General features: G+C 37.5%; 1 pseudogene across 1 annotated transcript; it reads right to left on the reverse strand.

Moving 5' to 3' along the window:
• Positions 1-1,817: 1,817 nt before the first annotated feature.
• Positions 1,818-2,346, reverse strand: LOC311584825 (large ribosomal subunit protein eL20-like; annotated as a pseudogene). Its single transcript has one exon. The product of its transcript is annotated as a large ribosomal subunit protein eL20-like (transcript).
• Positions 2,347-12,862: the final 10,516 nt, after the last annotated feature.

Raw genomic sequence — 12,862 nt, forward strand, 5'->3', positions numbered from 1 at the left:
TAGGGTACCAGTGCCAATTCTTTCTAACATTACCAGGGTGAAATTTGCATTAACCCCATATTTGCGAACAGATTCAGCCAAGTCCTTTATTAGATTGAACTACACTGGTGCATGGACTCGACCCCCATTCTCTGTTTCAAACACAGGAAAAAAATTATGTAATTTTTTACGAATCTTTTCCAGCCAGAAGGAAAATCCAGACTGCAGTTCGTAGGGTGGAGGACCAGTGGGTACCACCCTGCGAGATAAATTGAGGGAGGGTTGTTTATTACCCTCTCGTTCGTCTAGGTGGTATCTCTCTTCCTCATACCTGACTGCCTCTTCCTCTAATTCGGCTTCTTCCTCCGAATCAGGAGTCTCATTGTCAGAGGAATTAAAGCTTGTAGAGCTATCAATATTCAATGCCTCAAGATCCTTTAAAGGATAAAACCTTTGCGATATTTTTCTCGGTGGTAAACTAGGTCCTGAGGGGGGTTGCACTCCTTTTACAGGAGGGTCCTGAGCTTTTTTCTTTTTACGGGCATTCTTCTTCCCGCCCGCTTTTTTCTTTTTACGGGCATTCTTCTTCCCGCCCGCTTTTTTCTTTTTACGGGCATTCTTCTTCCAGCCCGCACCCAACCTCTCACTACGTTCGGTTTCTGACATGCTATCCTGAACTTCTAGGGCGACCTGTCCTTCATCTACTGCCCTCTTGACAATTACGGCAGTAAACATTACAGCTAGAATCAGCCCAAGAATTTCAGAAATATGCATACCTCTCCGAACTTACCAACCCTGCAGTTCTGAATCCTCCCTGTAGTCAGGGGCTCTCCGAAGGTGCTGACGATGGTGTGGTCTTCCCGGGTTTCGGCACCATATGTGGCTAGTGTTACCGTCTCGCCAGCAAGAACGACGCTGCACACACAAACAGGATCCTTCTGCAGTAAAGCTTTAATGCCTCTTGAGAGGAAGAGCATAAGCTTACAACACGAAAAACGGAGACAGAGAGAGCAAACAGCAGAAACCCCTCCCTTATATAGGAAACTGTCCTCCGCTTAGGACGTGTCAGTCCCCGATTGGCTGTTGCTCATCGGGCGAGATGATGCCACGGGAGAGGCAGAGCACAACGAGTGGAAAATCCCTTCGCATATGCGCAGATTAGTTGTTTGTCAGCATGGGACACAGGATGTCAGCGCCATCTTGTAATGGCGAATGTGGGCGCGGCTTCCCACATCTCTCCAAAACAATATATTCCTCGGGACTTAGGCCCCTCTACAGTTACTCATTACTCTATATCCTATATTTGTGCTTATACAGATTGTAGCATGCATATCTAAAGCTTAACAGGTAACAGACTATATATAAGAGAAAATAAACAATATTGTCTTCAGTGATCTGGGTTCCTTCAGGATTTTTTCCTAGTTCTATCCAGATACTTATGATTTTTATAATTTTGTTTCTTTTATCAGATGTATAGTATTCCATTGTGTAAATGTGTCACATTTTCCTTATCAATTTATCTGTTGTTGGACATCTAGGGTGTTTCCATTTTTTCTTGCTATTTTGAATAGAGCATCAGTGAACACATATGAGCAAATGCCTTTATAATAGAATGTAAGGATCTTTGGTATATGCCTACAAGCAGTATAGCTAGATCTTGAGATAGATCTATTCAACACTCTCCTAAGAAATCACTAGAAAGATTTTCATAGTGGCTGTACACATTTTTGACCTCCACCAGTAATGAATGATTGTTCTTACCCCAAATCCTCATCAGCTTGAGCTTTATTTGTATTTAATGAAGCCTCTCTAGAGTTTTATTTAGTGGGTCTCTGGATCTAGAAGAAGGTACTGGGCCTCTTGGTGAAGCACAGCTTTTCCTGACTCTGCAACATGTGGTGGGGCAGCGGGGCCTTGATCTTGGAGTCATGGAACTGCTTGACAGCTAGCCTGCAGCCCTTGCCAGATGCACTCTCCTCAACCTTCATGGTCTGGATGGAGTGCCCACGGGCGCGGTGCTGGGCACCCATGTTCTGGTAGCATTGTGTGACTGGCGAGAGAGGTGGTTAAGTCCCGGTACTCTCGGTACATGTTGTGTGTGCCACTGTGGGAATCGCAGCACAGCCAGATGTTCATGTTCTTTACACGAAGCGGTGATTTCTGAAACACCTGCCCGCAGTACCCTATCTCCCCAGACAACTTCTTCATCTTCTTTACCTGTGACATGAAATACCAGAGGCGGGACTTGGCCACCACATGTTTGGGCGCAAAGGTGCGCACTCGGTACAGAGGTGGCATATGGCACTTCAGGGTGGGCGAGCAGTGTCCCACCACCTTGTACTCCTGAATCGTGCCCGACGCCTTCATGGCGATCTATCCTGCTTTGCCACCACTCACAAAAGGAGGTCGAGCTTCATTTTGTATATTGACATTAACCATTTTGACTTGTATAAGATGAAATATTAAGTAGTTTTTACTTGGATTTCCCTGATGATGAATGATGTTGGAAAATTTTTAAGTGATTCTCAGACATTTGTGTTTCATTATTTGAAAATTTCCTGCTTAGTTTTATTTACATTTTTACTGTAATTATATTTTCTTGATGTCTTTTTCCTTTTTAAAAAGATATTTATATATGTTATATATTAACTTTCTAACATACTTGTAATTGATAAGACATTTTCCAGTTCTGTATCCTGATCCTTAGTCTAAATGCTGCCATTATCACACAGGTGCCTTTCAATTCCTTGAGGCCTCACTTATTAATTGCTGCTCCTAGTGCCTCTGATTTCATTGCCTTATTCAGAAGGCTTTGTGTGTGTGTGAGTGGTGTGTGTGTGTGTGTGTGTGTGTGTGTGTGTGTGTGTGTTTGTCTTTCACTTCTCCCAGATTCCGAGTATCCATCTTCACTCTTATGCTGAAGTTCTTGATCCATTTATAGTTGATGAATCTCTCTGTACCCCGTTTGACCAGAACCACTTGTTGAAGTTGCTATCTTTATCCAGTGTTCATGTTTGAATTCTTTGTCAAAAATCAGATTTCTATAGGAGAGTAGACATATGTCTAAATTTTCTTTAGATTCTATTGACCATTGTGTCTATATTTAGACAATACCAAGCAGATTGTATTATTGAAAGGTTTGTAGTACAGCATGAAATTAGGAATGATAATGCCTTTGACAGTTCTTTTATTATTGAGACTCTTTTTTTTAACCTATTCTGTATATTTGTGTTTATATATAACACTTAAAATTACCATTTTAAGCTCTATGAAGAATTTTGTGGACTTTTTATGGGGATTATGTTGAATCCCTATATTGATGTTGGAAGGTGACTAATGTTAGTCTATTAATCCTATTGATCCATGAGCATGGGAGATCTTTCTGTATTATTATATCTCCTTTAAATTCTACCTTAAAGGTCTTAAAGTCTTTACCATACACTCTATCTCTTGTTTCATTAGAGTTATACCAAGATATTATTAATGCTTTGTGAAATGTATTGTTTTTTGGATTTCTTTCTTACTCCATTTGTTAGATGCATATAAGAAAGCTACTGCTTTTTTGCATGTTAACTTGGTGTTCTGTTGAACTTGTTGAACTGTTCTACACTTGTTGAAAGTGTAGAAACTTCAGTTGTAGAAGCTTGCTGGTGAGGATTTTAGGGTACTTTATGTATAAAATCATGGAATATGCAAATCAAGACATCTTGATTTTTTATTTTTCTACTTATATCCCATTGATTGTGTTATCACTCTAGCTAAGACTGAAGTAGCATATTAAAAGTGTATAGAGAAAGTGGACATCATTGTTTTATTCCTGATTTTAGTGGAAATAATTCAAATTTATCTTCCTTTTGGTTGATGTTGACTATCACCATACTGTAAGTTGCCTTTATTATGTTTAGGTATGTCCCTGTAGCTCTAGTCACTTCTGTCTTTTACTAATAAAAGGATGTTGGCTTTGAGATGGTCATCTGATATTGGACTTTTAGTCTGCTTATTTATTGAATACATTTTTCAGTTTATGTATTTTGAACAATGCCAACATCTATTGGAAGAAGCCTTCTTGATCATGGTGGATAAACTTTTATATACTATGGATAAAGGTTGGAAATCATTTTTTGAGAATTTTGCATTTATATTCATGAGATATTGCTCTGTAATTTCCTATGTTTTAGATATCAAGGTAACCATGCCCTCATAAAAGGAATCATACAATGATCCTTCATCTTCTATTTTGCGGAATGGTTGTGGGAGTGTTGACTGGTAGAATTCTGTACTGACTAAAATCTGTACCTGAGTGTTTTAGGTTACAAAGCTTTTAATTACTGCTTCTCTTTGAGTGGGGCCTACAAGTGTATTTTTATTGCTTACATGTTCTTGATTTAACTTTGGTAGGCCTTATATATCAGTAAATGTATCCATTTCTTTTCAGTTATCCAGTTTAGTGTAGTATGGGTTCTTTTACCATATCTTTATAAATGAGTATGTCTTCCGTGTCTACTGTGCTATCTTACAGTTTGGCTCTTATTTTATTAATTTGTATTTTCTGTGTCTTTTAGTTAATTTAGCTAAGAGTTTTGGGTTTTTTCTTAAGAAACAACATTTTTTTTTTTTAATACATTTTTATTAATTTATACATATTACATCTCAGTTGTTAGCCCATCCCATGTATCCTCCCATCCCTCCCTTCCTCCCACTTCCCCCCCCTACTCCCCTCCCCTATGTCTGTGTCTGAGGGGGATCTCCTCCCCCTGAATATGCTCATACGGTATCAAGTCTCTCCTTGGTGACCTATTATCTTTCCTCTGAGTGCCACCAGGCATCTCCATCCAAGGGATATGATCAAATATGGGGCACCAGAGTTTGTGTGAGAGTTAGATCTTCTTCTCCACTCAACAGTGGAGAATGTCCATCGGCTAGTCCGGGTAGGGGTTCAAGGTTTTTACTGCCTATTTTTTCCTTGGCTGTTGCCACAGTTTGCGGAGGACCCCAGGGCCCAGACTCGCCTGTAGTTTTCCAGGACCCACTGGATCCTTCCATTTCCTCTTTCTCCCAGGCTTCTCACACCTAAAGATTCAATAGGATGTCCTCCCCTCTTACCCATTATTCTGGTAGGTACAGTTTTTCATGGGGACGTACACCTTGGGCTAGTGTCTCGATATAAGTGAGTATATACCATTTAGCTCTTTTTGCTTCTGTGTGAACTCACTCATTATGACAATTTCTAGTTCAATCCATTTGTCCACAAATTTTGGAAATTCCTTGTTTTTAATAGCTGAGTAGTATTCCATAGTGTAAATGTACCACAGTTTCTTTATCCATTCTTCTGTTGAGGGACACGTAGGTTGTTTCCAAGTTCTGGCTATTATGAATAAGGCAGCTATGAACATGGTTGAGCATATGTCCCTGTTGTGTGGTAGTACATCCTCTGGGTATATTCCAAGGAGTGGAATAGCTGGGTCTTGAGGAAGCCCTATTCCCATTTTTCTGAGAAAGCACCAGATAGCTTTCCAAAGTGGTTGTACTAGTTTGCATTCCCACCAGCAATGCAGGAGTGTTCCTCTTTCTCCACACCCTCGCCAGCATGAGGTGTCAGTTGAGTTATTGATCTTAGCCATTCTGATGGGTGTAAGATGGAATCTCAGTGTCGTTTTGATTTGCATTTCTCTGATGACTAAGGAGGTCGAGCATTTCTTTAAGTGTTTCTCAGCCATTTGATATTCCTCTGTTGAGAATTCTCTGTTTAGCTCTGCGCCCCATTTCTCTATTGGGTTATTTGGTTTGGTGGTGTTTAATTTCTTAAGTTCTTTATATATTTTGGATATTAGACCTTTGTCAGATGAAGAGTCGGTGATGATCTTTTCCCAGTCTGTAGGCTGTCGCTTTGTTCTCTTGACAGTGTCACCAGCCTTACAGAAGCTTCTCAGCCTCATGAGGTCCCATTTATTAATTGTTGATGTTAAGGCCTGGGCTGTTGGTGTTCTGTTCAGGAAGTTGTCTCCTGTGCCTATGAGTTCCAGACTCTTCCCCACTTTTTCCTCTAACTGGGTTAATGTCTGTGGTTTTAAGTTGAGGTCTTTAATCCACTTGGACTTGAGTTTTGTGCATGGTGACAAATAGGGGTCTAATTGCATTTTTCTACATGTAGACATCCAGTTAGACCAGCACCATTTGTTGAAGATGCTGTCGTTTTTCCATTGAATGGATTTGGCTTCTTTGTCGAAAATCAGGTGAGCAAATGTGTGTGGATTCATCTCTGGGTCTTCAGTTCGATTCCATTGATCCACTAGCCTATTGCTGTGCCAGTACCATGCTGTTTTAATTACTGTTGCTCTATAGTACAGCTTGAGATCAGGTATGGAGATTCCTCCAGCGGATCTTTTATTGTAAAGGATTGTTTTTGCTATTCTGGGCTTTTTGTTTCTCCATATGAAGTTGAGAATTGTTCTTTCAATATCTACAAAATATTTAGTAGGTATTCTGATAGGGATTGCATTGAATCTGTAAATTGCTTTTGGTAAGATGGCCATTTTTACTATGTTGATTCTTCCAATCCACGAACATGGTAGATCCCGCCATCTTCTGATGTCATTTTCAATCTCTTTCTTCAGAGGTTTAAAGTTTTTTTCAAATAAATCCTTCACTTGCTTGGTTAGGGTTATTCCTAGATATTTTATATTGCTTGTGGCTATCGTGAAGGGAGTAATTTTTCTAATTTCTTCCTCTGCCTGTTTGTCATTTGTATATAGGAAAGCTACTGACTTTTTTGAGTTTATTTTGTATCCTGCCAATTTGCTGAAGGTGTTTATCAGCTGTAGGAGTTCTCTGGTGGAATTTTGGGGGTCACTTATATACACTATCATATCATCTGCAAATAGGGATAATTTTACTTCTTCCTTTCCCATTTGGATCCCCTTGATCTCCTTTTGATGTCTTATTGCTCTGGCTAGAACTTCAAGAACTATATTAAAGAGGTATGGGGAAAGTGGGCAGCCTTGTCTGGTCCCTGATTTTAGAGGGATTTCCTTGAGTATCTCTCCATTTAATTTAATGTTGGCTATTGGTTTGCTATATATAGCCTTTATTGTGTTTAGAAAAGTGCCTTGTATTCCCGATCTCTCCAGAACTTTAAACATAAATGGGTGTTGGATTTTGTCAAATGCTTTTTCTGCATCTAAAGAGATGATCATATGGTTTTTCTCTTTCAGTTTGTTTATATGGTGGATTACATTGATGGATTTCCGTATGTTAAACCATCCCTGCATTCCTGGAATGAAGCCTACCTGGTCATGGTGAATGATGTCTTTGATATGCTGTTGTATTCGCTTTGCGAGTATTTTGTTGAGTATTTTTGCATCAATGTTCATAAGAGAAATTGGTCTGAAATTCTCTTTTTTTGTTGGGTCTTTGTGGGGTTTAGGTATCAATGTGACTGTGGCCTCATAAAAGGAGTTTGGTAATATTCCATCCATTTCTATCTTTCGGAATAGCTTGAATAGTATCGGTATTAGCTCCTCTTTGAAGGACTGGTAGAATTCTGCGCTGAAACCATCTGGCCCTGGGCTTTTTTTGGTTGGAAGACTATCAATGGTTGCTTCTATTTCTATAGGCGAAATAGGGCTATTTAATTTGTTTATCTGGTCTTGGTTCAATTTTGGTAAATGGAATCGGTCGAGAAATTTGTCCATTTCCCTTAAATTTTCAAATTTTGTGGCATAAATGTCTTTGAAGTAGGTCCTTACGATTCTTTGTATTTCTTCGGTGTCTGTTGTTATGTCTCCCTTTTCATTTCTGATTTTGTTAATTTGGATAGCTTTTCTTTGTCTTTTAGTTAGATTGGCTAACGGTTTGTCTATCTTGTTAATTTTCTCAAAGAACCAGCTCTTGGTTTTGTTGATTCTTTGGATTGTTGTCTTTGTTTCTAATTTATTGATTTCAGCTCTGAGTTTGATTATTTCCAGGCGTCTACTCCTCTTGGGTGTTTCTGCTTCTTTTTTTTCTAGGGCTTCCAGATGTGTTGTTAGGTTGTTTATGTGGGATGACTCCATTTTCTTTTTAAAGGCACTTAGTGCTATGAATTTTCCTCTTAGCACTGCTTTCAATGTGTCCCACAAATTTGGGTATGTTGTTCCATCATTTTCATTGAATTTCAGGAAGTCTTTTATTTCTTCCCTTATTTCTTCCGTGACCCATGTGTCATTAAGTAGAAAGTTGTTTAGTTTCCACGTGTTGGTATGCTTTTTGTTATTTCTATTGTTGTTGAAGTCCAGCCTTAGACCATGGTGATCTGATAAGATACAAGGTATTATTTCAATCTTCTTGTATCTGTTGAGGTTTGCTTCGTGACCAACTATGTGATCAATTTTAGAGAACGTTCCATGGGGTGCTGAGAAAAAGGTATACTCCTTTGCGTTTGGGTGGAAAGTTCTGTAGATATCTGTTAGATCCATTTGATTCATGACATTGGTTAATGAAGTTATTTCCCGGCTTAGTTTTGAAATCAAAGTCCTATCCTTGAGTGAAAGTGGGGTGTTGAAGTCTCCCACTATTAATGTGTGGGTATCGATGAATGGGGCAAGCTTTGTTAATAACTCTTTTACAAATGTCGGAGCCCTTGTATTCGGAGCATAGATGTTCAAAATCGTGATGTTTTCCTGGTTGACTTTACCTTTGACAAGTATGAAGTGACCATCCTTGTCCCTTTTGACTAATTTTGGTTGAAAGTCTATTTTATTAGATATTAGAATAGCTACCCCAGCTTGTTTCTTGTGACCATTTGCTTGGAATATTTTTCCCCAACCTTTCACTCTGAGGCAATGTCTGTCCTTGTGGTTGAGATGTAGAAACAACATTTTTATATTGATTATTTGTATAGTTATATTTGTTTTTTTTTATCTTTTATTTCAGTCTTTAGTTTAATTATTCTATGCCACCTACTGTTTGTTATGTGTTATTTCTTCTTCTTCTTCTTCTTCTTCTTCTTCTTCTTCTTCTTCTTCTTCTTCTTTTTCTTCTTCATAAAAGTGTCTTTTATTCAGAAGACATAGTTATCTTGAAGGCTTATTGTCTTCATCTGCTCACCTAGGTCTAGCTATGGAAGCTCCTAGCCTCATACAATATAATCTAGACTGAGAATGTTTTCAGCTTCTGTTTTCTGATGAAGAAGCTAACCCTTTCTAGTTCTTCCTGAAATCTGGCTGGCTGGTTCAACATAGCTGTTCTAGATCAAACTCCTCTCCAATCTGAATAACACAAATTGGCTTCTCAAAGCTTCTAGATGAATTGCTCTGCTTGAGCTCAAACTAACTCTAGAAATCCGTTTTAATCCTTCTAAATCTTTGGTTCATTCTGTCTTCACTTGTGTCTAGCTTGTCCTCTCTTCAACTTGTCTCTGTAAAATTCTCCCCTCCTCTCTTTCTCCTCACCACTTTCTCCCTGTCACCACCCCTCCCTAACCTCCCACCCCCCACTGCTGTTCTCCTAAGTCCTCTCTCTTTCCTCTGTCCTCTTGTAAGAGTTTGACATATTCTATTCTGTCAAGTCATTCTTTGCTTTATCACTGCCTATCAATTATATATTATTTTCAAACATTGCTGCATCTTTCTACGAACTAATTTTACCTTCATTATTTAGGATTAAACATGTTTGTTAAGGACATGTCTGCATTCCAGTTAGATCTCATGGACATATAAGGTCTTTGCTTGTGATCAGAACAGCCAGCCATGTTGCTGGATAAAAATTCCTATATACTTCCTTTTTTAAAAAGAGCTTTTAGTTGATACTGATCTAAACGTCTTCAAAAATATCTGAGACATTGTTTATTTCTGTAACGAAATGGAAGAATAGATATTTCAGGAAAAAATGATGTTATTTTTCTTTTAAATAAAGAGATTTTAGGTGTGTTGTTTTGTTATTAAAATTTGATATCTCAAACTTTTCCAAAAAATATATAGTCTAATGGTGGTATGACGTTGCCTCATAGAGCTACCCTCATTATAATTTATAGGTTTGATAGCATTGTTTTCCTTATTACTAGATTCTAAGAAGTATTTCTTAATTCATGTCTTGTCCTAATTTTATTCAGCACTGTAATGTTTAATCCAAGACTTTGTACACCTTTTCTTGTTTCTGTTCTTGTTGATATCCAGCTTAAATAATGATGGTAAATGAGGATGCAACACATCATATCTATTTTCTTATATCTGGGGGTATAAGCCTTGCATTGTGGGCTAGTACATGGTTAGTTTTGGAGGTTTTATTAGCTTGGCAAAAGGTATGTTATTTGGGTTTGGGGAAAGTGTTTGTAAGTATTTAATAGGTTGTTTTGATTGATGATGTTATTTAACTTCAACATTTCTTATTAGGTTTGGTTGAAAAGAACTGTTTACCAGGGTATGAAAATTACTCACCATCACAAGGTGATAGTAACTTGGTTACCCGGTATATGGAAAATAATGTTTAGTGTTGTAATACTCCTTTAATGAGTATTTCCAACCTTCCCTATCTCTTCTGATTAGTTTTAGGTCTATTTTATCAGATATTTAAATACTATACGTTCCTGCTTTTTGCTGGGAATATCTCTTTCCATCCTTTTATCCTGAGGTAATGTGTATACTTTATGGTAAAGTGTGTTTTTTGGATTCAGCATAAAAATAGATCGTATGCTCTAATCTATTCTATTTGTTTTTTTCTTTTTATTGGGGTTTTAGGATATTAATATTAAGAGTTATTGTCTAGGGGTTTATTGATTCCTGTTATTTGTTGTTATGGTATGTTTTCCTCCTTTTTTGATTTGTCCATCTGTGATTAATTATGCCTTTCATTTTGGGGGGTTTGGGTAACTTTCTTAAATTGAACATTTTTTTCTAGCATTTCTGCAGAATTGGATTGGTAGACCAATGCATTTAAACTTGGTTTATTTATAAAGATTTTATCACCATCTATTGTGATTAATATTTTTACTCAGTGTGTAGTTTGAGATGACATCTGTGATCTCTTGTGAATGGCTTTTAGGTGCTGTTGGGATGGTGAGTGCTATTTTAATAGTTAGCCTTTATATGATATTTGATATTTTTCACTTACAGATTTTATTATTTTTCTGTACATTTATTGTCTTGATTATATATGTTATAAAGATTTTCTTTTCTCACTGTACCTATTTGGTGTTCTGTATGGCTTTAAGGTTAGGGAACATGTTTTTGTATGATTTTGTTGAAAAAAATTATCTGTGTCTTTGTCCTAGGTTTCTTCTCCTTCCTCTACTCTTCTTATTTATGCAGATTTGCTGCACATCTTAAACCTCATTTTAAGGATCCAATGTTTTCTTTGAGTGAATTATTCATTTCTTCTACTTTTTCTCCAGTGACTATGGTTATTTCTTGTGTTGAATTCTGCTGGGGAGACTTACCTTTCAGGCCCTTGTTGAGTTCCTAAATATTTAATTTTCAGTTCTACTGCAGTTTGTGTTTCTTTAATGAATATTTTTTTTTGGTAAAGACTACTTTTATGTCATTCATATATTGTTTTCTTTTTTCCATTTCTTGGTACTCCTTTCAAATGCCCTGTTTCATTCCACTATTTGTGTTTTGTACATATTTTTATTAAATAATTTTTTCATATCCTCTTTAATGTCCTTGTGCTGGAATTCTTATACTTTCTTGTTTTGTGGTTTAGTTATGTGACAATCTTCATGGCCTTTTTAGTTAGTTATGTGACAATCCTCATGGACTTTTTAGTTAGTTTCCTTGTTGTTAATGTTTGTGACATTTGTGTTGGTGTCTAGGCATCTGAAATATAGATGATTGCAGTAATTTTATCTGTTTATAAATCTTGTCTCTGTTGAGTGTCTGATTTATCTCTTTGTTTCTGGTACCATCTCTGGACATTAGGAAAGTGTGTTGGCTACAGGTTGCCCAGTACACAGTGTTTCTGAAGGTTAGTAGGTATTAGAAGTGAACCTTGGGGTTCACCACCACCAAGGGGTGGGATACCATTCGAGCTAGAGGTGTGGTGTTATGATGGGCTCCTGCTAGTATATTGTAGTAAGACAAAGAATAATCTGGAGAGACAGAGAGAAAAGAGCTGAAGAAATCATGGGTACCTGCCAACTGTTGGAGCCTCCAGTGAATAGAGTTGATGTAGGATAGCACCAGCAACTAGTTCATCACAGGATTTATGTGGGAATGGAGATATCATGATGGAGGACAGGAAAACAACGAGAATCACCTACCTCAGCCCCACCATACCAGTATGACCACTTGGCATTTCATGGATAAAGCGTTTCTCAGCATTGGTAGATTACACGATGTAGAATGGGCTGCAAGGGATTGGCAAGACAGCTAGAGCCAGGAAGAGAGCCAAACCTACAGCAGAGTACAGCAGAGTCCTCAGGTCACGGAAGTAGGACTGGAGAAGAAAACCTATGAGAAGATGGCTACCTGCCTGAGTAGAATCAATAAAATGTGAGACACAAAATATAAAGACAATTTTAACTTGTTATATTTTAGTTTGTATATAACATCTTCAGAAAATATAAAAGCAAGGAGCTTCAGTATTGTTAATAAATGTGAAACATCACTACTCCCTGGCTAAATCCATTGTTGTTTGATTTGAACCCAAAGGTTAAATTCAAACATTAAACTTTGATAATTATTACAATGAAATGCCATGGGTTAGATTCTAATTTAGAATCTAAGAACATAACACTTAAAACCAGTCTTCTGTTCTTGTGTTCTACACACATGTCAGATAGAATAGTTAAATAGATTTTCCAAAGAGTTTTGGAAGCAAAGGTAGAGAGAATATACACACCCTAGATTCAAGATCTACTCATTCTTCCACCCCTGGCTTATTTGGTTTATAAAATCAATACAATATTGAA

Source organism: Acomys minous (assembly GCF_964271855.1).
Source record: "Acomys minous genome assembly, chromosome: 15".
Classification (NCBI taxonomy): domain Eukaryota; kingdom Metazoa; phylum Chordata; class Mammalia; order Rodentia; family Muridae; genus Acomys; species Acomys minous.